This window comes from Alexandromys fortis, unplaced genomic scaffold (genome assembly GCF_014885135.2).
Source record: "Alexandromys fortis isolate MF-2015 unplaced genomic scaffold, M_Fortis_MF-2015_v1.1 scaffold_10, whole genome shotgun sequence".
NCBI lineage: Eukaryota > Metazoa > Chordata > Mammalia > Rodentia > Cricetidae > Alexandromys > Alexandromys fortis.
In genome coordinates, this window is record NW_026067895.1 from 10149739 (window position 1) to 10175098 (window position 25360).

General features: G+C 45.9%; 1 protein-coding gene and 1 long non-coding RNA gene across 6 annotated transcripts in view; one reads left to right on the forward strand and one right to left on the reverse strand.

Moving 5' to 3' along the window:
• Kank1 (KN motif and ankyrin repeat domains 1) overlaps positions 1-25360 on the forward strand; it is a 182146-nt gene that overhangs the window by 85776 nt on the left and 71010 nt on the right. The gene's annotated exons all lie outside the window — the stretch shown is intronic.
• On the reverse strand, positions 2248-4509 carry LOC126511055 (uncharacterized). Of its 2 annotated transcripts, XR_007594594.1 has the most exons (4): positions 4360-4509; positions 3971-4059; positions 3712-3825; positions 2248-2529 (listed from the first exon to the last, which is right to left on the reverse strand). It is a non-coding gene; the product is annotated as an uncharacterized lncRNA (long non-coding RNA). The 2 variants fall into 2 exon arrangements; XR_007594591.1 differs by having other exon boundaries at positions 3712-4059.

Consider the following 25360-nt stretch of genomic DNA (forward strand, 5'->3'; position numbering starts at 1 on the left):
GGAGGAGTGGCAGGCTTTGCCGTCAATCTACCTGGTGCCATAGGTTTCCCCCTTTTAGGGTCCCCATCCCCCCACGTTTCATCCGGTGGGAGGCGCCTTGCCTGAGGTGGTTGCATGATACAAATACCATTCTTTCTTTTCCTTTTTTTTTTTTTTTGAAACAGGGTCTTACTAAGTAGCCCAGGTTGGCCTTGAACTTAATGACCTAGTAATGGCCTTCACCTGGCCATTCACTCCTGGCAGCTGTTCTTTCTTGAATTGTGTTACTGAAGAGAAGAATGTCATCCTATTGCTTCTTTTGCTGTGTTATTCACTTTTCTCATTGTGACAAAATACTCGAGGAAGGGCTGGAGAGATGGCTCAGAGCTTAAGAGCATTGCCTGCTCTTCCAAAGGTCCTGAGTTCAATTCCCAGCAACCACATGGTGGCTCACAACCATCTGTAATGTGGTCTGGTGCCCTCTTCTGGCCTTCAGGCATATACGCATAAAGAATATTGTATACATAATAAATAAATAAATATTTAAAAAAAGAAAATCATTGTGAAGTTTAAAAAAAAAATACTCGAGGAAAAGGAATTCACAAGGCAGAAAGGTTTATTTTCTCATGGTTTCCAAGAGTTTTTGGCCGCTCATGGCAGGGGAGACCTGGCAGTGACGTCAGCTCCATTCATGGTGGTAAGAGTGTGAAGCGGCTGTTCACAAGTGTGAGGTGGTGAGAGTGTGAGGTGGCTGTTCATAAGTGTGAGGTGGCTGTTTGTGAGTGTGAGGTGGGGAGACTATGAGGTGGCTTTTCACAAGTGTGAGGTGGCTGTTTGTAAGTGGAGGCTGCACATTCTTTTCCCAGCCACCCAGGCCCAAATAATCACACAGAAACTATGTTAATTACAACACTGCTAGGCCTATTAGCTCAGGCTTCTTATTTAGTAACTCTTACATCTTAAATTAACCTATTTCTATTAATCTGTGTATCGCCACGAGGCTATGGCTTACCGGTAAGTTTCCAGCCATGTCCTTCTCCTTAGGCAGCCACATGGCGTCTCCTTGACTCTGCCTACTCTTTCTCTATATGTCTGCTCCCGCCTTGCTTTATTCTGCCCTGCCATAGACCGAAGCAGCTTCTTTATTAGCCAATGGTAATAAAACATATTCACAGCATACAGAGGGAATCCCACATCAACCATTCACGAGTGTGAGGTGACCAGGTTAGTAGTGCTGGGACTGGATTATGGCTGTCAAATGTCCCTCCTGGTGCCTGGTTCTCCCCGCCAATCCATAGAGCCTCCTGTCGAGGACCCACCATTCAAATCAGGGGCCTGTGGTGTGTCATTTTAGACTTCAGCTGTAACACTCTCTGTCTTCACAGTGGCTAGTCTTAAGAAGCTCCTGAGCTCAAAGACTCGAGCTTAGGATTCCTGTTTGTTCTCATGGTGTTTGACACAGGGCTGGACCCATAGCACACCTCCTGGGGGGGACACAGTTTTTAAAATGTGACCTGTAACCGTAGATGAGGTCACATAACTGAATGCAGAGGTCATACAATATTCGACAACAATAAGAGATTTCTGAGCATGCACCAATCAAAAATTATTTCAAAATCGAATGTCAACAAACCTAAAATGTTGCTGTCAGCACACGGCTTCTCTGCAGCCTTGGTTCAGAACACATGGCATGCATCCGCATGTCCGTGGTGTCCTGCCACACGGTGCCAGTGAATGCCGCCACCCGAACACCTGGACTTAGAGTCAAGAGCCTTGTATATTATGTATTGCAATGTTTTTACTACACACACAGAATTTTCTGCTCTTATAGACGCACACATTGTGGAAAACAAGGATTTACTATAGTCTCACCGTCGTTCCTCAGCATTCCTTATCCTGTCTGCCTGTTGCATTCAAAGGCTTGCATTTAACCGCTGATAGGATTGCCCTAAAAAATCGCCAAGTGATTTTGGCCTGGGGTTTGAACAGAACCACGAGCAGCTTCTGAAGTGATCTTCAGCATACTTCTGCCATTTGGGTCTGTATTTTTGCCTAGCGCTCTTCTTACCACTGAAAATCGTAAAATCAAGGTATCAGTAAACTCTGAAAACTGTTGGACGCTCTGTGCTCTGCGGTGTCAAATATTCTCAGCCACCATCCAATTCTTCGTGAAGAGCAAACACATACATCTACCTTATTGGCGTGCAAATTTGTCTTTGTCTTAATCAATATAAGTAATACATATATGCCAAAAGATTGTTTAAAAAATACGTTTTCCAATTTATTATCAGTATTGATTTGCACAATTGTTTTTTATATCCTTGGAGTTGTGTAAATATTTCTCAGGCAAACCTTGTTGCTATTGGAAGAAGTTTTGAGAAGCCCTGCTCTAGGGAAACAGTTGGCTAATTTTTAGTTCTTAGTCACTTACTCTTCTGGCTGGTTTTTTGCGTTGGGTGCAGTTTTAATATCAGCTTCTGGATACAGGTCAGGTCAGCATACCACATTAGGCCTCTGTCACCGGGAACAGATTTTACCTATTTTCTTTATCTAAAGACAGAAAATAGTGGCAGAGGGGACACCATCTGGTACCTGACTGACTAAAACACACACACACACACACACACACACACACACACACACACACGGAAGGGAAGGGGAATTAGGGAACACAGCTTCTGGTTCCAGGAAATGTGGGCCAGCTGCTATTCCTTGGTATGCCAAGATCAGAAGGGGAGACCAACTAACATACATGTTCCCTACCTGAGTGGATGCCATTGGTTGCTTTAGACAAGCCTGGTCAGGCAGAACAGCCCAAAGAGAAAAGCTCATGTTGAAGACCAGCAGGGACTCCTTTGTAGGCCTGACTCCAGAGTTCCCTCCCCACCTAGCAACAGTGAAGCGCCACACCCTGATTGACACTCAAAGAAATGTTTAACGCTGGCGTGTATTAGGTAATAAGGTGAATTTTTCAGGTTTAGGTGAACTTAGAACTTGTTCGGGTTAATAACGTTTTTCCCTCCTTGAGCCAGGCTCTCACGCAGCTCAGACTGGCTCAGTCTTATTATGTAGCCAAGGCTGGACTTGAACCCTAAGCCTCTTGCCCTCACCTTCTGAGTACTGGGATTACAGGCAGGAGCCAACATGCCCAGCTATGGGTACTAGACTTTGAGTTTTTACCCAATCCCTAGAACACTCCCATTTTAAGGAAAATCTGCGAGGATTCAGGTAAAGCCACCTTTGGTAATAAGTCTGTGATTTCTTTGACCGTAGCTGATGTTAACTCACGTCTGGAGCAACTTGATTAACCGTGGTGGGTTATGTGCAGATTGTTAAAGTAGACATTAAAATGTAAGCTACTATCAGGCTGTATCTCAGATTTTTAATTTACGAAACTTTCGGCACTTCTCAAAGCTGACATTTAATCTATACGTGACTTAGCTCCATGTTCTGTAAAGGAATACTCTATATTTACTTGATATTAAATTTCACTGTGGGAATTTTTAAAAGCCTATCCACCTGTCCATCCACCCACCCAACCACACATGTATCCATCCATCATGTATCCATTCACCCATGTATTTATCCATCTACCCATGATATACCCATCCACCCATGTCTCCATCCATCCACCCATCCATTCATCCCTCCCCGTTTATTAGGTTCCTTGTGCAGAAGCAGTCAATATTAACTGACGTAATAATTATACTGACTGAACCACAAATTCAGTACCCTGGAGTAAGAAGCAGCAGGTTCTGCCTCATCCCTGCTGAGTCTGCAGCCTGCTCCTCAAGGGCCTCAGTCTGTTGTACGGCGAATTTGCTTTACATCCGTTTGCCTCTAGTCCTGGAAAAGAGCAAAAGAGCAAGGCAGTCTCCCTGCTTGGCCTTAAGCCTTCCTCTTGGATTAGCACGTGGCATTCCTAACACTTCATAGCAAAGAATTTACGATCCATTTAAGCCATCTCTAAGGACTGTCCCCATTCTCTTACCAAGTTTATAATCTACAGCTAACACTTGAAATTTAGTGTTCCAATCCAGACATTTCTTTTGTCTCCTGAAGATAAACGGAATCCAGAGACTAGAGGGGAAAGAACAAGGCATGACCAGCGTCTAGTGTCCTGGCTTTCATTTCCTTCATTTTCTCAAAAATGTCAGCTCTTATTCGTGTGGGTATATCCGCTTTGTCTGAGAAATAATTATCTTTTATCTCTGTTCAAAGAAGTGGGGACCCTGAAGCTGAGCTCTGTTTCTCCTGGAAGCCAGCCTGGCGGGCAGAGCCAGGGCCACCCTTCCAGCTAGTTGGTGGTGATAAGGAGCCAGCCTCTCTTGTTCCACCATGAGATGGGGAGGGGGCGAAAGGAAAAAATGGGCTCCTCACCACAGAGCTTCTGTTTCTCCCACCGTAAGCAGCCGCCTGTGCCTATCACCCTTGGCACAGGCTCAGATCAGCAGGCCGGGTCCTGGCAGGTACCCAATCATTGGGAAACATTCTTCGGCTGTCCTCTCCCCGCTCTTATTTCTCACAGGAGTAGGCTCCACTCAGACTTGCTGCTCTCATAAAGACGAAAAGACTTGTTTGTAGAATGGAACATCTTATAGAAGGCGTGGGTGGGTGGAGTGGCAGATAAAATGTATTCTGGTTTTTGTCAGTCAACATATTTAGAGAACCGCCCTGGATGCCAAGCTGATTGTAGGTTCAGAGAAGTAAGTGTACCTCACCTACTCCTGACACCGCCCACCCTGTGCAGGGGTGCCTTCCTGAAGATCACTTCTGATACCGGGCCCCAGAATCCACTTCCTCTGGACAAACAACTGATTTCCCAAGAATAGAGAAATGGCATTCAGTATAAAGCTACATTCATTGAGAAAAAGAACTGTGTTCTCCATTCCAGATCTGTTGCCTCCCAGTCAAAATATTTAGCAGGACAAAGTTATTTTTGAGTAAAGATTGCTTTACATCTTGAGACTAAATGTTTACACAAAGAACTGACATCAGTTCAGAATCTTCCGTTCTATTAGAATGAAGTAAGCCTCTAGATAATCCTGGTAGCTTTCCAGCCTTCAGCAAGGGATAAAAACACACAATGATCTCCAAGTAATTTTGCCTTCAATATGTGGATGCATGGACAGATTTCTCCTGTCAGCCTTGCTATTATTTTTAAGGACTTCACATAAAATGTATTCCTGTGTTAAAATGTTAAAGGGTTTTATATAACTTTAAGATACACAAGACAGGCTTTAGCTAGTTGGGTGTATTGGTTACTTTTCTATTGCTGTGATAAAAACAAAACCAAGCAGTGTAAAGAAAACAGAGTTGGGGGCTGGAGAGATGGCTCAGCGGTTAAGAGCATTGCCTGCTCTTCCAAAGGTCCTGAGTTCAATTCCCAGCAACCACATGGTGGCTCACAACCATCTGTAAAGAGGTCTGGCGCCCTCTTTTGGCCTGCAGGCATACAGACAGAATATTGTATACATAATAAATAAATAAATGTTTAAAAAAAAAAAAACAGAGTTGAAGCCAGGCATGGTGTGGCATACGCCTTTAATCCCAGCACTCAGGATAGATCTCTGTGAGTTCGAGGCCAATCTCTACAGAGCAAGTTCCAGGACAGCCAAGTCTACACAGAGAAACCCTGTCTCAATGAAACAAAACAAAACAGAAGATAGAGTTTATTTGGCTTTATGGTTCCTGAGAGGAGAGAAGGTTAATTATGGCGGAAGCATGTCAACAAGAGACAGGCCTGGCAATGGAAGTGGCAAGCTAAGAGTTCCTATCTTGAACCACAAGCAGAGAAATCAAACTAGAAATGGCAAGAGGCATTTAATCTCTTCATTTTGCTCCCGGTGACACACTTTCTTCAGCAAAGCCTTACCTCCTAAACCTCCCCACCACCACCAACTGGGAGCAGGGAACACCATGTTTTCAAAAGCCCGAGACTAAGGAGGTTGTGTCTCACTCAAATGCTAGTGTATGAGTGTATGTGTGTGTGTGTGTGTGTGTGTGTGTGTGTTGGGGGTGTTGTTTAATCTCAGTTACCTTTTACTGACTTAAGTCCTATTGTTGTGGTGTTATCAGTTGTCTAATTCAGGTCTAGGCCAGTCAGACAACTTTCAGGCACACAGTGTCTAAGGTCTTACTTTCCACGGCTCAGTGTCACCACTAACAACACCCGTTGAATTCCTACCGTGTCTTAGAATGGGACATTAACTCACAAACCGTCTACCAGTCTAAACCTGATTTTTATGGGCTGATATGTTTGCCAAGTGATTCTTTGGAAGAAAAGCAAAACGATTATTAACGTGTGTGTGTGTCTGTGTGTGTGTGTGTGTGTGTCTGTGTGTGTGTGGTGTCTGTGTCTGTGTGTGTAGTGAACTGGACCCGGAACCGTGTACATGCTAAGTAATTATGAGCCCGACTACCGAGCTAGGCTCCGGGCCATTGATAGTAACCTTTTGAAGTTAAATACTGGGTAGGGGAGAATTCAGAAATTTAAGGTTTAATGAGATAAGAAATAATCCCTTTTCAGGGAAGGGGTGGGCAAGATTTTGCTGTGTAACCCAGGCAAGTTTCAAATCTCACGATCCTCCTGCCTCGGCCTCCTACGTGCTGTGATTACAGGCATGTGCCACCACACCTAGCCAACATATTATGCGACAAGAGTACCCCATTTGCCTGGAAGCTAGCCAACATTGGGTCATCCAGAGTGGAGCATTTGAGTCAGGTTTCCCAGCCGCGTCTGGAAAGCTGCATTTAGGGCCAACCTCCCAAACTTGCTTCCGAAGTCAAGGGGACTCAGTTTCTGGTTGCAAGTTCCCGGCCTCAAACTTACCTCTGTCCCTGGGGGATCCTATCCCATTTAGTGAAAACTTTCACTTTAGGGCCTCACCTTATTCAGACAACAGAACGTCTCACAGTGGTAAGGTAACGTTAGCATTTGGGTGGTTGGCGACCCCAGTCAAAGAGAGATTAATGCTCCCAGTATTGGCTCTGTCAGAAGTCTGTGTCTGAAGAAGCTCTGCTGACCATACAGTGAAGTAAGTGTGAACGAAGCCTCAGGGCGCCCTAGAGTCACATTCAAAGTCAGTGTCACATGGATGTGCTAAGTGCAGAAATGCTCAAGTTGTCATTGTCACAGAGGAGTCCACAGTCCGCAGGTGGCTGGTCATTTGACTGTTCTAAACCCTCAAGGACAAAGATTCTCAGAATTAGTGGGGGGGGGGGGAAGCCTGAAACTTGCTGATAATCCTTCCTTTCCCCACCAGCGGGGAGTCAGCTCCTCTTTGCTCTCCTCTGGCATGGCCGCCCTGGAGGACTTGAGCCAAGCCCACCATACTGTCAGCCCTGCTGTGTGCTTGCTCCTGAATCACCCCCTGCTGACTGTGGTGTTGCTGCTGACCACCCCAGGGCGAGGGGTGTTGCCCTAACAGAGGACTCAAAGATGTCCAGATGCTGTCAGTGGCATTGCTTTGTCCTGAGAATCTCAAGTACTACTAAGACCTCTTAGGAAGGAAGGAGGGGAGGGAGAGGAAAAAAAAATGCTTATATTAACTTTTTTCAACCTTCTTTTAAGCATATATGATGAGGGTCTTCTCTGTGGAGCGGCCTGCTTTTATTGCTCCTTTGTGTCATGGAGTTAATAATGTGATGGAGAGTAGATAAGGACTAGAACCTGTTTGGGTCAGCCAAAGGCACCGGAATCCTCATTAACTTTATCTAGCACCAATGACTACAGTTGTTTTGTCTCCAAGACAACTCCCCTTGGAGAATAAGAAACCAGTGGCATTGTTTTATGGCTCCTGCTCTCCTCGGGCTCTGTGATGGGATTCTGTTGAGGGTGTGAGTGACAGATGTGGCCAGAACTACCCTGAAAGAAGCTGCAAGTTAACAGGAACAGGATAGATGTATAAATAATTCCTCAAATGTCAAGTGACTCCCGTGTGGTCCTGGAACTTACAGAAAACCCCCTGGCAAGGATGCCAAGGACTCACGGTGGTGACGGGAGAGCCGTTCAGTCGGTGCTGGGAAGACTTGGCAGGAGAGAAGAACCAGACCCATTGTTTTAGTTAGGGTTTCTTTGGCTGCGATGAAAGATTGACCAAAAAGCAAGCTAGAGAGGAAAGACTTTATGTGGCTTAAACTTCCACATAGTAGTCCATCAATGACCCAAGGCAAGAAAGGAACAGGGCAGGAACTTGGAGGCAGGAGATGATTGGTGCAGAAGCCATGCGGGAATTCTGCTTACTGGCTTGTCACTCATGACTTCATGGCTTGCTCAGCCTGCTTCCTTCCTTCCTTCCTTCTTTCCTTTCTTCCCTTTCTTTGTTCCCTCTCAAGACAGGGCTTCTCTTCTAAATTAGCTTTGACTGTCCTGGAGCTTACTGGCCTTGAATTTACAAGACCAGGCTGGCCTTGAACTCACTGATATCCTCCTGCCTCTGCCTCCCAAGTGCTGGGATTAAAGGCACCGCTTTCTTACAGAGCCTAGGACCTCCAGCCCAGAGATGGCACCACCCACAAAGGGCTGGGCCCTCCTCCATCAATTGTTAATTAAGATAATGCCCTGAAGGCTTCCCTACAGCCTGATCTTCTGGAGGCATTTTCTTAATTGAGGTTCCCTCCTCTGAGATGATTTTAGCTTATGTCAAGTAGACATGAAACCATCCAGTACACCGATCCCGCACCGTGTACGTGGATGAAAGACTTAACATTCCTAGAAAGAAGGCACTTTCTAGGGGACAGTACAGAAGACAGAGAGAGTGACAGACGTGAAAACATGGTTGACAACAGCGGCTTCAGGGAAATGCAAATCAAAACCACCTTAAAATTTCACTCATTCCAATGACTTTTTTAAAAAAGGTGTTAGTGAAGATGCAGGAAAAGGAGAACTGTTTCATACTGTCAGGGGCTTTGACAGGTAATATAGTCACTATGGCAACCAACTAAAGAATGGTTCCTTCAAATCTAGAACCATCACAGGATGCAGGAATTCACCTTTTACCTGTGTATCTGAAAACACACACACAGAGGAATATTATTCAGCCATAGAGATGAAAAAAAATCCTGCCATTTAGGACAATATGGTTGTATGGAGGGTGTTGCATCCCCAAGACACAAGCCAGACTCAGAAACACAAATACTGTCCAGTCTCCCAGAGGAGTCTGGAAATCACTCCCTAACCCATCGCATCCCCCAGCCCTCATGGGCTCCCCTACAGGCTCATCCTACAGATCAGCTCGCACCCACACTTCTGCCGTGGAGGAAAAGACTGCTCGAAGGGTTTGCTGAAACTTAATTCTCCATGCATTTCCTAAGTCCTTATCAAGCCGGTCTCTGTTAAGGACTGTTTATTGAGCTGCAAGCCAAAATCTGGGAATAGGAAACATTTACATCTTTAAGAACTCAAGTCCAAGAAAAATGCTGGCTGTCAGCCCTTTCAGGGTGAAGCAAACCTTGTTTCCTGGTTTCCCAGAAACCCGTGTGTGCCTGAACCAACCTGGGCTCAGTGCTTTTGTTTTTCTGCCTTTCCTTTGAATCTACTGGAAACTCGGTGGTGAGGGTTGAGTCTTCTGATAGATAGCCATTGTTGAAAGTTTTGCATTTCTCTGTTCCTCCTTGTGCAGAGGGATGTTTGGAAAACCCCAGACTCAAGGTTGCTTCTCTCCCCCCACCCCACCCCCCAAAAAACCCGAAATAATAAATCCCTCTTCTAATTGGTCTTTTCTCTGAGCTACTACCTTTCCGTGTTTACTTACTGAAGCTGCCTCCACAGAAACTGTCATCCAGACAGAGGCTTAGAATCAAATGAACAGGAAGAAGAAGATTCAAGGCTCTTCCTACAGGCCGGTGCTTTCAAATGGCATGAGAGATGCCTCGGGGGTTAAAAGTACTGGCTTAACAGAACCCAGAGAACTGAGTTTGAATCCCAGCACCCACATGGTGACTCAACAGCTTTTTGTAACTCCAGTTCTGGGGGGATCTGACACGCTCTTATGGCTGGCACGGGTACTGCATGCATATGGTGCAATGCATACATGCAGGCAAACATGTGTAAAATTTAAAAAAAAATCTCTTTTTTAAAAAGGTTAAAATGACTCGGGAGGCAGAGACAGGCAGGTCTCTGAGTTTTGGACAGTCCTAGTGTACTGAGTTCCAGGGCAGCCAAGGATATACAGAGGAAACCCTGTCTCGAAAAACAAAACAAAACCAAAAAGCTAAAATGATCCATTAGAACAGGGTCACAACCCCTTTATGATGGGGCGCTCCTTTCACAGCAGCCCTGTATCAGATATCCTACATTTCAGCTATTTACGTTATAGTTCTTAACAGTAGCAAAATTATAGGTATGACGTAACAACAAAAATAATTTTACGATTGGGGGTCACCACAATGTGAAGTACTGTATTAAAGGGTTGCAGCATTAGGAAGGTTGAGAAGCACTGCGTTAGAGTCTGCTGAAGAAAGTGGGGAAAGGCCACTGCTGGCGGTGTCCACAGACAATGCCGCTGTAGCCAGGCACCCAGTCGGAGCTGAGCTGAAGCAATGAGACTAGCCGTGAGGGGCAGGGCTGGGTCAGAAGAACACATGGGCTGCAGGTCCAGACAGATGAACAGGCAGACAGATGAACGGACAATGACTCAAACAGACCTCATCAATAGTGGGGACCTAGCTGAGCCAGAACTTCAGGAAGTCAAGATTCCCTGCTTGTTGGTCAGTCACTCAGCACACACGGGTGGCCATCCAGGTGAGGATATTGTGTTTTTTCCTCACTCTGGTGTATTCGATACTTACTCAGGTCTGGGTTTCCTGATACAATTCCAATTTTCTTGGATAAATATAGAGAACATTTTTTTTTCCTGTTTACTTTTGGAAGTAATTTTGGTAGTCTAAGCCTTGTGGTGGTCGGTGCCAAAGGGAAGGAGCTGTTCCTGTGTCCGCCAAGGTACACCGTTTGCCTGCATTTGTGTTAAAAATGGAGCCCAGTGCCTCTTCTGAAATCTAGTCTCTGGGGATAAGATGCACACAATATGGAGGGGCTGGGAAGGTGACACACTCTTGGAGAAAGTGGGTATTCAGTTCCAGCACCCACATAAAGGTCCTCACAACTGCCTCTAACTTCAGCTGCAAGAGATCTACACTGCCTGGTCTCACTGGACACACTTATGTACTGACAGACAGACAGACAGACAGACAGATAGACACGCACACACACAGACTCAGAAAGCAAATCTTAAATAATATATAGAGTAGATTAGAGCAGGGCATTGCCTGATGTCAACTCCCCCACCCCCACCCCTCCCTCCCTCTTCTACCCAGACCTCCCCAGCTTTCTACCTCAGCCTCCTAATGCTGCCCTCACAGGCAATGCTCCACCATGCCCCCCCCCATTCCTTTGCATTTCTTACATTCCAAGTAGATACCAAGATTTCTCAACTTCTTCGCTTTCCAACTTCTCCTTTGTCTGTCTGGTTTTGTCTTTAATTGTTCTTTTATGTTCAGTTTCTTAGTTCCCTGACATCCTTTAACCCCAGCCCCACAGGGGGATGGGCAGCAGAGGGTCCTTACACACCTGCACGGCAAAGAAGACCATTCCTTAGGCCTGTCTGCTCTTCATGTCATGGCCAGGTCTGCCCAGAGGCAGGCAGCACCTTCGTGGGTTGTCTCCCTCCCGGCTCATCTCCCTAGACAGACCTCTCTTCAGGTGTCCTCAAGACTAGCTGCATTTGCTGTGGGTGCCTTCACCTTAGATCCATGCCCCAAGCTTTCTTCTCCTAACTGCAATGCCCTTCTTCACGTCTACCTTAAGGATGGCCATGGGCAGGACCTTCCTTTACTTGTTGTTAATAAACTTGCCTGACAGATACCTCGACATTCCAAGAGACCCGGATGGTGATCTGGGCTCTGAGAGCATAGATGCTGCTGCTGAGGTTCTTGTCCCAGTGTGGCATGGTCCTGGTCGGGAGGTGGTCTGTCTTCCATCCAGTCTGGTCCCACTGGGGATCATCTGCTGGAATCTAGCTGTTGGGGTGGTGATGGGGGAGGTATTGCTTCTACTTTGGTGTTGTTGGGGTGACTGGGCGTAGATGTATGGTAACTGGGTACTGTGTAAGCCCAGATACATCCTGTCCTGGATTGATGGATTTAGGATTTATTTTTTCTCCTTTTTCTATTTTTAGCAATAAGTAATAACTAAGCCTTCTGAGGAATTTGGGTCCAAATTGGGTTGAGGCCAATGTTTAGCAGTATGTATTTGGCTACTTAGTAAGGGTTTATTTACGTGTTCATTTATGCTAGATAGAAATAAAGAAAACACAAAATCTATAGAGGATTCAGACCTTTATAGATTCAGACATTTATTATCGCAAACACAGTTTTCCCAACGCAGTATTTTCTTAAAATATTTTAAACCTAGAGAACATTTTCCTTCTGTATTAGTAGAAAGAGCTAAAGCAGGGATCCTTGTTTCCTAACTTGAGGTTAGAAAATCGGAGGAGAAGGCGGAAACGGGAAGGTCTGGCCGGCTTTAGCTGTAGCATCCTCCTCAGCTCCGTTCCTGCTGGATCCCCTTCTGCTTTTGGGCCTTGGTTTCTGTGTAAACCTCTTAAGATTTTGTTCTTAGCTGTAGACCCTGAATGACTCTCAGGATGGACCTTGCAGTGGACATGGCTGCCTTTCTGCGTTTCTGCTCCTAGATGCACATCTGTCCACTTGTTATAGATCCGTCTCTACATTCTTCCTCTCTGCTACCTGGAGTGCTGAGAAACCAGAGCCAAGGTTTATAGATTCCCTGCCTTAGAGCCCTTTGGCCACCCATGGGGCAGGTCCTCAGAGAAGAGTCCCCTTGACCTGCCCAGTTTCCAGAGTCGACGGAGTTACAGTTACTCAAGGGTGTCTGCTCTGAAGGGCTGCATATGAGTTTCCCGACATGGCACTTTCTTTTTGTCACAGAGATGGGCAGATATCTGGGGCTCCCCTCCCATAAGCCGAGGCTTTGGCTTGCTTGCCTACCAAGAGGAGCACCAGCGTGCTCCCACTCGTGGGCCCTTCCCCCACCCCGGCGACAGCTGCCTGCCTTGCCTTCCTGCTGGTTGCACACATGCAACAGAAATACAATGTTAATAAATATTTCTGCATGTAATGGAGAAACAGGCTGTAAAAATAGTCATTTGCCATCTGCTCGGCTGAATCGCGGAAAGCTGCGACACTTTCCGACTCAGTAGCTTGACTGCTGCTCCTCCTGTCTAAACGGATTGTAAATATCCAAACACATGTCCTGAGAGAAAGGTGTCAGTCCCAGAAGCAAATATAAATGACAGATGATACTCGGTTCCCCGAACCCCTGGAGACCACCGTCTAGGTCGTACGACATGTCTGCAGTACAAACACGTCGGAGACAGCCCTGTGCCTGTGGGGAGCAAGTGCCTTGAAAAGAAATGACGAGACTGACGTAATTCCCAGTGAGTGGCCGAGGGTGAGGAAAGGCTTTCACTCAGCCACAGCTGTGACCTGTCTTCTGAGGATCTCTGTACGTCCTATGCTTGACCGGGCTCTTTGCATGTATTGGCTCATCCATGATAGAATCTGGCTGCTCTTTTTCAGAGCGGAGAGAATTATAGGAATAAAAGGCAGTAATCGGAAGCCCGGACGCAAGTCAGGTCTGAGGTCAGAGGGGCTGTAGAGAGCTTCCTTGGACTTGGCTTGTTTGAAGATTAGCCAAGGGCACGGCGAGGACATTGCTGGCTGGTGGGGGACGTGTCACTCTGTCTAAGCAGTTGGAGGAGTGTGCATTGCGGTTATTTCTGCCCATTGTTGATGTGCTTTGTATCACATTCGTCCACGGATTTTGTCTGTTCCTTTGCCTTTAAGATAAAGACCGTGAATCTACCAGCTGGTCATGGATTGAATACACAGTGCAGTGTGTGCCCAGCAAGCAGAATTAGCTATGCAAGTCCTGGAACCCACAGTCCAGCACCCCAGCAATTTTGAGGCTTCTATTCTGGGTAGGCAGATGGACCAGGGAGTTTTACTCTCTCCCTGGGATGCCAACCCATGATTCAAGATTGCTTTCCTGTCTCGAGGACTAGCATCTGTCATCTGTCTACACCCTGGGGCTCAATTATCCACACTGTTATCTGTTGTGGGAGGCTGCTTGTTCATTTCCTGGCCACCCATACTCCCGAAATAACCACACAGAAACTGTATTAATTAAATCACTGCTTGACCAGTCACTTAACCAGTGTATTTCTGGTTTACTCTTATATAACCCATTTCTATTAGTTTATATTTTACCACGAGGTTTGTGGCCTACCAGCAAGGTTCCAGTTGGCGGCTTGTGTCTTTCTTCTCTGGCTCTGCTTTCTTTCTCCCAGCATTCAGTTTAGTCCCCCCCCCCCATTCTGCCCTACCAAGCCCAAGACAGATTCTTTATTGACCAATGGTATTCACAGCATACACAGGGGGAATCCTACATCAGTTACCCAGCCCTGACTTCTATTTCCACTCCCTGCTCCTCCACTGTGGGCTTTGTTGCTTCCTTTCCTCTGGTTAAGCCTTTTCTTTTGTTTCAGTCCCGAACTGCAGTTCTAGAAGACTAACCCAGTCCTGTTCACCCAACTCTGAGCCCAGGTGTCTTTTAGTGCCCCCCCCCTATTGCTTTCAAAATACAAGGCAAATTCCTTAGCTTGGCACACACAGCCTTAGTCATCCACACTTGGCTATCAGATTTCCCACACCTCCTTCATCCACGCCCCATCCTGTGGGCTCTGCCCCTGTCCCCTTGGAAGAGGCTGCTTCCTCCCCTCCAGGGCCAACTTACTCATCTCTGTGATTCCTTGAAGGCTGGGTGTCCTCTGTCTACATCCTTTGGATTATCCTCTGTATTTCTGCATCTCTGTAGCCCTGGACTCGCTAATGGAAGAAGTACAATAAGGGTGTGTCATCATGACTTCCGGCATTCTTCCCTCCCTGGGTATCAAGCCTGCGCTATTATCCCCTTCTCCCTAGAATGAACACTATGTTTAGCCTGTATAACCACTTAATAAAAACTTGAATGGTGGAGGTGAACTTTGACCCTCAGTGTACAAGGAGGTATTGGTCAAACGGTAGACAGTAGCAGTGAGTACCTAGCAGGAACTGTGTGTTAGTGTCGGTAACCACCAGCTTTACCAGGTTTCCTTACTCAAAAATTTTACTGAAATTCCATGCTCTGAGATTTTGATCTTTGGGATGATGCACTGGGCATGCAATTATTCGGGTTGATAATTAGCCTTTACCTGGGGGCTCTAAGAGATGAGGTTAAAGGAAAGGCTGGCGTAGTAATTGTATTGTTCTTCTTTAAAAGGAAAGTTAAATAGAAAGTATTTTAAAAACTGGCTAGCGAAGGTAATTACTGGGAGCGTGGTGAAGATAATTACTTATTTCATTTACCGTAACTGGTGCAGATAATGCTTTGTTCAGAATACAGCCGCTTAGAGTTTTGTCAGAGCTTCTTCCTTGAGCAGCCTCGAGGCACAGGGCAAAGCCTTCCTCTGGGACCGGCTTTGGAAGCTCATTCCATAGCTGCCTTTTGACTGCCTCCTGTGAATGGGACTGAGCTACTCTGAGGGTCTGTGATTGAGCCTCACCAGGTGAGGTACTCATCAAAGTGGGTAGTTGGAAGTGAGTTTTGGGGAGCCAAAGGCAGAGGCAGGGTAGTTCTCTTGCCCATCTTAGGATATCCCGTGCTGGTTGTGGGATAAAACATTCCATGAACTTTGGGTAAAAGCCCTCCTTCATCCCATTCAAGTTTCTACCAAACAATGCCACTTGCCATAAGAATCCCTCACAATGAAGTCTTTCCCTATAGAAACCATCTGTATTCTGGAGCCTGGCAGTACAGTCTCTCAAGAGTTCCTTCTGATTCATCTTAGTCTTATTTTCTGAATATGTACTAGGTGCAAATAAAAGCTAAGAAAAAAAAATCTTGACTCAAATTGTCTGTTTTATAACTGAACTCCAAGAAGAGCGGCTTTAAAGTTAATTGACATATTATTGGCACGGTGTCGCCCTCCGCCTCCCACATTGTCACAGCCGCTACCCTCTCCCACCGTCCTCATGCCAGAACACCCTCGGACCGCACAGAGGCAAAGTGGACGCCGAAGTACTCGCCATCACATGCTGACCCCGCACCGCGTGTCCCCTTGAGAACTATGGGAAATGCCCCACAGAAACACCCCATGGAGTAGCTCATTGGCCAGAGCTGAGTCACATGTCCTTCCCTGTACCAATGGCTGGCAAGGAAAATAGGTTTGATGGTCACCATTCTCAGTGGAACAAAGGCTAAAAAAAGGGGGGGGGGGCGGCTCCAGGGCCCCCATTCCACTCTATTCACCCTTTGCCATTTTATTTCATTTTGTTATTACTTTTTAAATTTTGTGTGTATGAGTGTTTTGCCTTCATGCCTGTCTGTGTACCACATGTGTACCTGTTGTCCACAGAAGCCATAGAGTTCATTAGATCCGTGGACCTGGAGTTAGACAGTTGTGAACCAGCACGTAGGTGCTAGAAAACGAAGCCTGAGTCCTCTGGGTGAGCAGCCAGTGCTCTTAACCACTGAGCCATCTCCCCAACCTCTCCAGTCATGCTTTAAGGTCCTTCAGAACTTACTTGTAAGTCTTTCTATTCTCTTGTCTACTTTTCAAAGAACCACAAACCTTGACTGTATTTGTGCAAACCTCTTCCGAAATGTTAAGACTAATGTCACCGTGACGGGAATGTTCGGACATCCTGGTCATGGCCCTTTGGGGTCAGACTGGTCCTTAGAATAGGGCGCATGTGGGCCCTTCGCATTAAGAATCTCTCACTAGTAAAGGAAGAAAAAGTAAATACAGTGCTCATGGTTTATTACTTCTTCACTTTCCCCCCCTTTTCCGTGTGTGTCTATGTGTGTGTGTGTTGCGCATATGTATGTTTGTATGTACATAAGCACACATGTGTACACATACATGGTCATGGAGACCCAAGGTTGCTGCTGGAAATTATTCTCCATTAGTCTACCTTTCTTATTCTTTTAATCAAACCCAGGGTTCATGCATATAGCTAGGCTCAGGCTCACTGCCTAGTTTGCTCTCGGGAATCTCATCTCTGCCCTCTGAGACAGGAATTATAGGCAAGTCACCGTGCCCACCTAGCCTTTTATGAGGGTTCTAGGATCTAAAATAGCCTTTATGCTTGGGTAGCAAGCCCTTTAACTACTGTCCCCAGGCCTTAACTTGCCGGGGGGGGGGGTGGCATAAGGCACTTAGGCCCCTTAATATCATTGTTTAGTTCTTATTTCTGAGAAGTGGGTGCACATCAGAGTTAGTACACACTAGATAGCTAACAGTTTAAGAATTACACTGACTCATTTAAACATCATGTAAAACTAGCTGTCAGGTGGTCTGCGGAAGGGCCTGGTCTGCCCCTCAGGAATAGGTGTGTGTTCAGAGAATGCCGCTGTGGGCTCCGTGTGCAAGCCCTTCTTCTATAGACTATCAGAGTCATTGCACATTTTCCCAGACTTAGACTGTTTCAGGTAAGCATATCTGACCGAGTAACCTTTGATGGCTAAATATCCACCTTCCTTCCTTGTTTGCATGATCAACATCTCATTTCTCTACTTCCCACAGAGTCCATGACAATATTTCAGCAGTCCGAGAGGCTCAGTTACCATCTCTGAGTACATATTGCCAGTGTTCCGCTTGAGCGAGAGAGTGGGGGGGGGGCAGCCAGAGGTGTCAGATCTCCTATAGCCATATTCATAGGCAGCGTAACCATGATGGGTTCCGGTAATCAAGCCTGGGTCCTCTGAGAAAGCAGTGTGCACCCTTAACAACCCCTGAGCCATCTCTCCAGCCCGCTCACAGCCATGTTCCCACAATGCTCAGCACTTGCTACCCTTCGCAGGTCCTGCCTTCAGCACTCTGTGTCTTGTGGGAGTATCATGATTGTTCACTTTCTCCTTTTGAGTCAGGATGCCCGTATCATTGCGCTTTCCTCACGTTCACCCCAGTTCTTGTCTCTCGCCACCCCAGAAGTTTTTTTTGTTGTTTCCTGCTTTATTCCATCTGTGAGAGTGCCACCCCCCACCACCCCGACATTTTCTTTGTTTCCCTTCGCACCCAGGTTCCTAACATCAGCGGTGTCAGGAGAACGTCTGTATCTTCTCTCAGGTTCACTATTTCCAGGTTTTCCTCTTCCTCCTCCAGACTCGCCCTGATAGCCTCGCTGTGCACTCATGGTGACGATGGGAAAGTTTTTGTGCGGGCACCGTCGGGTGTTGGTTCTTTCCTGGCCTTTCATCTGTGACAGTGCTTGGCGTCGGGACTGGAGGGCAGGGTGGCACTTCTACAGCCCAGTTCTGCACGGTTCGCCGTGTATTTGGTTGTGACTAATGATGTGTGGCACCTGGTGTCTTAGGCAGCAGAGGTTCTTAAATTTCAGCGTGCAGCAAAACCACCAATGTCCTTATTCAAACAGTTTGCTGGCCTCTACACCCAAGGATTTCTGAGTCACCAAGGCTGGGGTGAGGCCTGGGAATTAGCGCTAGTAAGTTCTCTGGTCACGAAAGTGCAGCTTTATCTGGGGACCACACTTGAGAAGCTCTGTCAAGAACCAACCCAAGGAGTGAGTGTACATTTCTTTAGGTTAAGTGCTTGAAGTTAGCCAGGCCTGTTGGTACAGGACTGTAGTCTTAGCGAGGCTACAGTTGCAGGTAGGTTCAAGCCTACCGCAACTACAGGGAGGGTCAGGGCTCGCTAGGGTTTAAAGCCAGCCTTGGCAACTTAGCAAGACCCTGTCTCAAAACAAACACTTTGAAGAGCTCAAAGTGAAGATTAAGTTGCCCCCTTTGCTTGCAAGAGGCCCTAGTTTCAACACACACATACATGCATGCACGCATGCACATGTGTGTTCTGGAGCACAGGCTATTATATTTGGAACATTTTAGCTAAGAGCTTTCAGATACCCTAATAGCAGGCACTCATGTGGAATACCTACTATTAGGTATAGATTTTAAAAGGAATTCTTAAACTGAGACACACAGGAAGTTGTCTTAAGCATTAAGAAAGTCAATATTTTTTGAAAGCAGATCTTGGGGTTGATGGATTCTTTTAGCTCAGTGATGTCAGACGCTTGGGCTGGTTTTGTTACCTTCCTTTGGTATCACCATGGTTCCTCAGGCTCCTGGGCCCTGACTGGTTCTCCTTGGTGACAGAGCGGCTGCAGAAGTATTCAGATCGTCTTCAGGTGCACCTCGTTCAGTGTCCTCACTTACATATTTGTCAGTAACTGTTAGAGACACTGAATTCTAAGTGCAGGTTTTGGCAGAGATAATCATTCCGGCATGAGCAGAGCAATCACAGAGATAGGTTGACTTGCTCTCCTAAGAAATGTAATGTGTGGCTCTTAGCTTTCTCCTTAATAACTGAAGCTTCGCATCAGTTTCTCAGGGTTCATCACTTCATAGGATCTTCCAGTTCTAAGGATGCTGTTGCCAGGCTAGGAAAATAAACAAATAAAATGATAGCATCTTCAACTGGAATTCCGTGGCCAGTCCAGCATGGCAGCATGACGCTGCAGACAGATGTACCGCCTGGGCCAGAGGCTTTGCAAACAGGACTCCACCACAGGGGCTGTGAATGGGCAGTGAGCTCCCTGACAGGCCCCGCCGTTCCACTGCCTTCCTGCCCCAGTTAGGGTGTCCATACAACCTACCCAGCTAAAGGCTCACCTGAACCAACCCCTTTCATAGCCTGAGCCTTCGCTTGCTTGGTCACCATGAAGAAGATGTCTGGGATGAGTTTTTCTGCTGGGTCAGGGGTGATCCAGTTTTGTTGAAGCAAAGCATATGAGGGAAAAGAAAGCCTCTGATGAATCTGCTTCCTCCTGGGCATTGAGGCTAAAATTACATTTTGGCACCAGCTGTGTGAGGCGTCCCAGTGTGTCCTGTCTGTCAGAGGCTGGGCACTTGGCAAGGACCACGTTGGTTCTTTATTTCCAGATTCTGGGCCCCACACCAGGCTACCTTCCCTTTGAAGTGGCTTGAAGTTTTCTTTCATGATCTTGTTAAATTGGACTTCTGTGGAAGTAGGTCTTAGTTCTTCCTGATTCTCTTCTGCCAATTCCTCTGAGCCTCCAATCAATGTGAGTCTGGAAACTGCCTCTTTCGACTTTCCCCCAAAGAATGTTTGGCAGCGCTCACCTCCTGCTCTAGCAGATTGCTTTCAGCATACTTCTTATCTTCATGCATTTCAAGACATTCACCTTTGAAAAAGTCAGTGACTTGGAAGGATTTTACGTAACACGTGGGGAAAGAATCATATACCCATGAAAACACTCTCAAGACATCCCCCCCCCCACACCCGCCATTGGGTGCTAAACATTTTGCTTTCTTCAGCGTTTCTTCAAAGCTGCTGTCTTACTTTGGGGTTGTATTCTACCCTGTTTTACTTAAATATCCCTTGAAGTGCTTCTCCTTCGTCTTACTGGTAGCCATCGGTATCCAGAGCCCCCTTTCTTCAACTAGTAGATGACCTTCCCACATCAAAAGTGCTCTTACCCACTGAGCCCTTACCCAACCCATTGCCTTGGGAGTTAATTTTCCTTATTTGAATTTGAGTTGGGGGTAGACAGAGGTGTTCAGAGCCCGGCAGCCTTCCAACCTCAAAGTGCCTGGTTCCCTTTGACACTCAAAAGCCTGCCTCCCCGTGTGCTCTGTGAAGCTGAAGGCTCTCGCTCTCGTTCTCCTCCTGACTGTCCATCTGAAAGAAAACTCCATCTGTGTGACCCACATCAGCATTTTTGCGTGTCTGTCCGAGTGTTAATGAATCTGTAAAAAGGAGTGCCAATTTTGATGTCAGTTTTTAGCTGATGTTGCCAAGAGCCCAAACCGGTTCCCTTTCACTGTCAGTGAGTGATACTTGCAGCCTGAGAAATTAGCCCAGCGATGGTGAAAAGTTCCACGGAGGAAGACCAGAATTCCTGTGGAAGTGCTAATTAATGCCAGGAAACACACACAGCCACACACAACATATTTAAAGAGCCGCCTGAGCGTGTGTGTTTATATGCACTGTCTTTATCAGATAAACAAATGAAAGTCTTTTGTGTAATTGTTTCCTGTGTGGTAATCCTTATCAGATGTGTTAGGGGGAACAGAAGTCAGGGGGAACACCTTGCTGTCTCTTAGGGTTGCCCAAAGACTCTGTGTCATGGCTAATAAGATCTTTTCTGCCGCTGGACAACGTGCAGGCGGAGCAGCTTGCAGAAGTCAGGATGCTCTACCAAGCACTGGGAGTCTAAAGAGTTTCTCGGCACATGACCCTAAAGTTGAGGGCCTCGCGTCAGAGGCATCCCCTAGCATCTGGGAGACTGCGCCTGTGCTTGCTTGGAGAGATGATTCTATGAGGAGGACCAGTGATGCTTTCTCAGTTCATCTTACAGCATCTGGGCTCTCTTTGATTTTCTCATACCCTCTACACCTTTCCCTACCTGCTCTCTGATCTCACAGATGAAGGAATTTAGTGTTTTTGTTTGTTTCTTTTTAATCTCTTTATGTGAATATGGGTGCATGTGCCGCCCCAGCGCTTATATGGCAGGCAGAGGAGATTCGGGTGTTGAGCCTTGCCTCCCCTCACTCACCACCCCTTGTTGTTGTTGTCTTTCTTGTTCTCCCAGGCTAACTGCCACGGACCTTCTCCTGTCTGCCCTCCTATCTCACTACAGGAATGGTAAGACACTAGCTTTAGACAAGGGTGTGAGTGTGCCTGGCTTTATGTGGGTTCTGGGGATTTGAACCTAAGTCTTCACACAAGTGCTTTCCTCTACTGAGCCATCTTCCACACCCTAAATTTTAATTTGGATAATATTGTTGAAGCTTAGTTGAAGTATAATTCACCACATTGGAAGTTCACCCATTTATTAACATATGCAAATCTATGATACATAATCACACAGCCATCACCACAAGCAATGCTTGAATGTTTCTGTCATTCCAAAAAGAAAACTGTTTGGCAGTCATGAGCCATTCCCTTCTAGCCTTGCCACCACATACCGGATCTAAGAGCCATTAATCTCCTTTCTGTCTGAGCCTGCTTTTCTTGGGGGGTGGGGGAGGTTGATGCCCATAGACTGGGAGGTTGAACTCTGATAGCTGCTGGTGTGAATTTCTCAGCCAATACAACTCGTGTGCTCTGATGCCCTTGGCATTTTACTTCTCGTCCCTATATGTCTCCCGACTCACAGCTTTAGTAGCCTGATAGCAGGAAGGGTCCCAGAATAAATGGTCTTCAGAAAACTTCATCGTTAAGCCACTGTATGCTTTACCAAGTCAGTGGAGGGAACAGCATTCTGAAGGTTCCTTGCAAAGAACCTTTTTCCTTCTTCCCCCCCACCTTGGAAAGAGGATTATCTATGCAGCAGTTTCTCTCAGTTGATTTATACTTGAGCAAATACGAGCTGGGAAGTCGTTGGCAGGGCTGACTTTTGGCAGGTCTGACTTTTGAGCCAGTTGTTGATTTTTTACTGATGTTCACAACAGACAGGGTTAATTTTGTGAACTCCTTACCGAGAACTCTGGGTTTCAGTTTGCACTCAGAGGGACAGTTGGCTTTTCTCTGAATGAACGGATGAAACTCTCCATCCTTGAGGGACAATAGTACAAACTAAACAAAGAGTGGTAGCCGGTACTTCTTGAGATATTCGAATTCCTAGAGTCAAGACACCACCACGCTCTGGGTTCTTCACAGCAAGCAGGCTCCCTATGTCCCCACGTCCTTGAGATTCTATAGATGGAAAAAGTTGGTGCCTCTTTTGGTATTTTTATTTTTATGCCTCCTTGGCAGCCCCGCCTGTCTGAAGCTCATACAGTCTGGAAGTGGTTGGTTTTTTTTTTTGTTTTTTTGTTTTGTTTTTTTTTTTTGCCTGTTTACGACTATCTCTATCTTTGCCCCTCCTACTTTGTAGGTGTTCTTTTTTGTATTAAATATGTCAACATGTTTTTGTAAGATACAAAGTAACTTTTTTGTGAGAAGAATGCCTGTTTGGAAACACACAGATAACAGAAGGAAAGTCATTTCAAGTGGCTGCTAAGGTCATGATTTGAATGGATCTTATGGTTTAAAAGAGAAAGAAAAATCAAACATTTATAATGTATTGATTAATGGCAGTTTATCTATTTCAAAATTAAAGTTTTGATTCAAGAATGTGTTGGGGAGTCGGGTAGGAGGGTGACACTTCTCCATTTTGGCCATCTTTCTTTGAGATTATATGCAGATGATTTTGGTGTGTGTTTGTGTGTATGTACAAGCTCTGTATGATCTGTATTATATATCCACAGATACACACACACACACACATTTTCTGATAAGGTTTATATAAGCTCGCATAAGCCTTTCAGCTCCCTCCTTCAAAGAGCTTCCTGTGATCCCTTGTCATCATGCTGAGGTCTACCCTTTGCTGTATAACTTTCTGTGTTAGTTAACTCTTTCCACGCTGCTGCTGTAGAATCAGAGTGTGTTTTGCTTTTGTGTTTTGTTCTGAAGTGCGGGGTCTTATTTGTTACAGCAGCCCAAGCTTTAAGGCTCTTCTCCCATTAGAATTGGAGTAAAAACAAATGATTTTTAAAATTTTTATTACTTTTATATTTTGTGTATGGGTGTTTTTAATCTGTACCTACCACATGCATTTCTGATGCCGAAGGAGGTCAGAAAAACAACATCAGGTCCACTGGGACTGGAGTTAGAGACAATTGTGAGCCACTGTGTGGGTGCTGGGCCTCCCTCCATCTTGGGTCTTCAGGAAGAACATCCAGTACGGTTACCCTCTCCGCCGTCTTCCCAGCCCACAAAGGATTTTTTTTTTTAGCATCAGGGCACTGACTACCTTTGGTTGGCTTTTCCTGTGAGAACAGGAACACGCTAGTGTGGGACACGCTCATCACTGTGTAGCACGCATCTGTTTCCATGCCTCTGGCTGTTCCCCACACAGAGCCTACGGTAATACCACTCAGCCTGTGTAACTGGGGAGGAGTAGAGGGGACTCAAGCCTTGTGGGTCTGAAGAAAAGCCATGCTGTCTCCTGGGGGCAGGGTTAAACCAAGCACCAGTTTTAGAGTCAGTGTGGTCACTCAGGTTTGTGTCGTAAAGTATCAATTCCTATTAAACTGGGCAAAAATGAATTTTATTCTGAAACATTTAAGAATTCAAGAATCAGGTCCTTAAAGTGTAGGTATCACACCTGTGATCCTGGCTCCTGAGAGCTGACATCAAAGGATCGCAAATTCAGGGCCTGTCTAGTCTACATTAAGTTCAAGGTCAGTTGTGGCTATGAAGTCTCAAAAACCAGAAACCAAACTAAAACAAAGCAAAACAAAGAAACTGTCTACAATAGGCAGCGTGCACTATATTGTCTTGATGCTAAATTTCTTCTGTGCTCTTACACCAGAAATAGATAACGAAAGAGCAAGCATTTGATATGATCTTAATCACTTTGGAGAAGTGTAAGCTGGACCATCTTGGTGTGTCTTCCATAGCGAGGTGTCTCCTCTGGCCGTTTGCGTGGTCCTCTTTTAAAATACGAATTAATATTTCCTAGAAGTTTCTCATTAGGTCGCCCGACCCAGTGGGTCATATCTAGGCGCTGCACTTTATTCCTCGATGGGGGGTGATCGGAGCCTCACTGGTGGAAAAGGAGGAAGAGGTTGCGTTCAAGTGGAGGAGAAGGAGTCCTGGTGTGGTCCCGGACGTCCCTGATGTCCCTGTCTGCGCGTAGCCCATGGGCATCTGTGTTTAGAACTCTGCATGACACGGGACAGCAGTTCAATGTCTTACCAAATTTCTAAGTGCTCTTTTTTTTTTTTTTTTCTTAGCAAGCCTAATGTAATGGGGGAAATAGATACAAGTAAGATACTTGGACCACATTCCAAGCCTAAACTCTGTTTCTAAGTTGAGGGTTTGTGGTAGGCGTATAGCATTCTTGTGTTTTATTTTAGACTATAATCTTAGTAAGTAGCAGGGTGTATGTTTATCTTGTGTTTTTGCTGTTTAGCAACCATTGTAGTCCACACCTGTTGCTTAATAAGCGTTCGTAATTGGAAATTTGAAAAGGAAATAGGGCTCTTGAGGAGAACTAGGGTGAATTTCTCCGCACCCGCATGGCAGCTCAGAACCTCTGTAACTCCAGTTCCAGGGATTGGATGCCCTTTTCTGGTCTCTGCAGAGAACTGAGGCACACACATGGTACACGGCTATACGTGCAAGTAAGCACTCATATACGTAAAAATATAAAACAAACATCTTTAGGACAGACAGACTGACAGTCTCACTTTAAAGAACTGAAATCCCCAATGCTTAAAACTAACTTAGGGGTG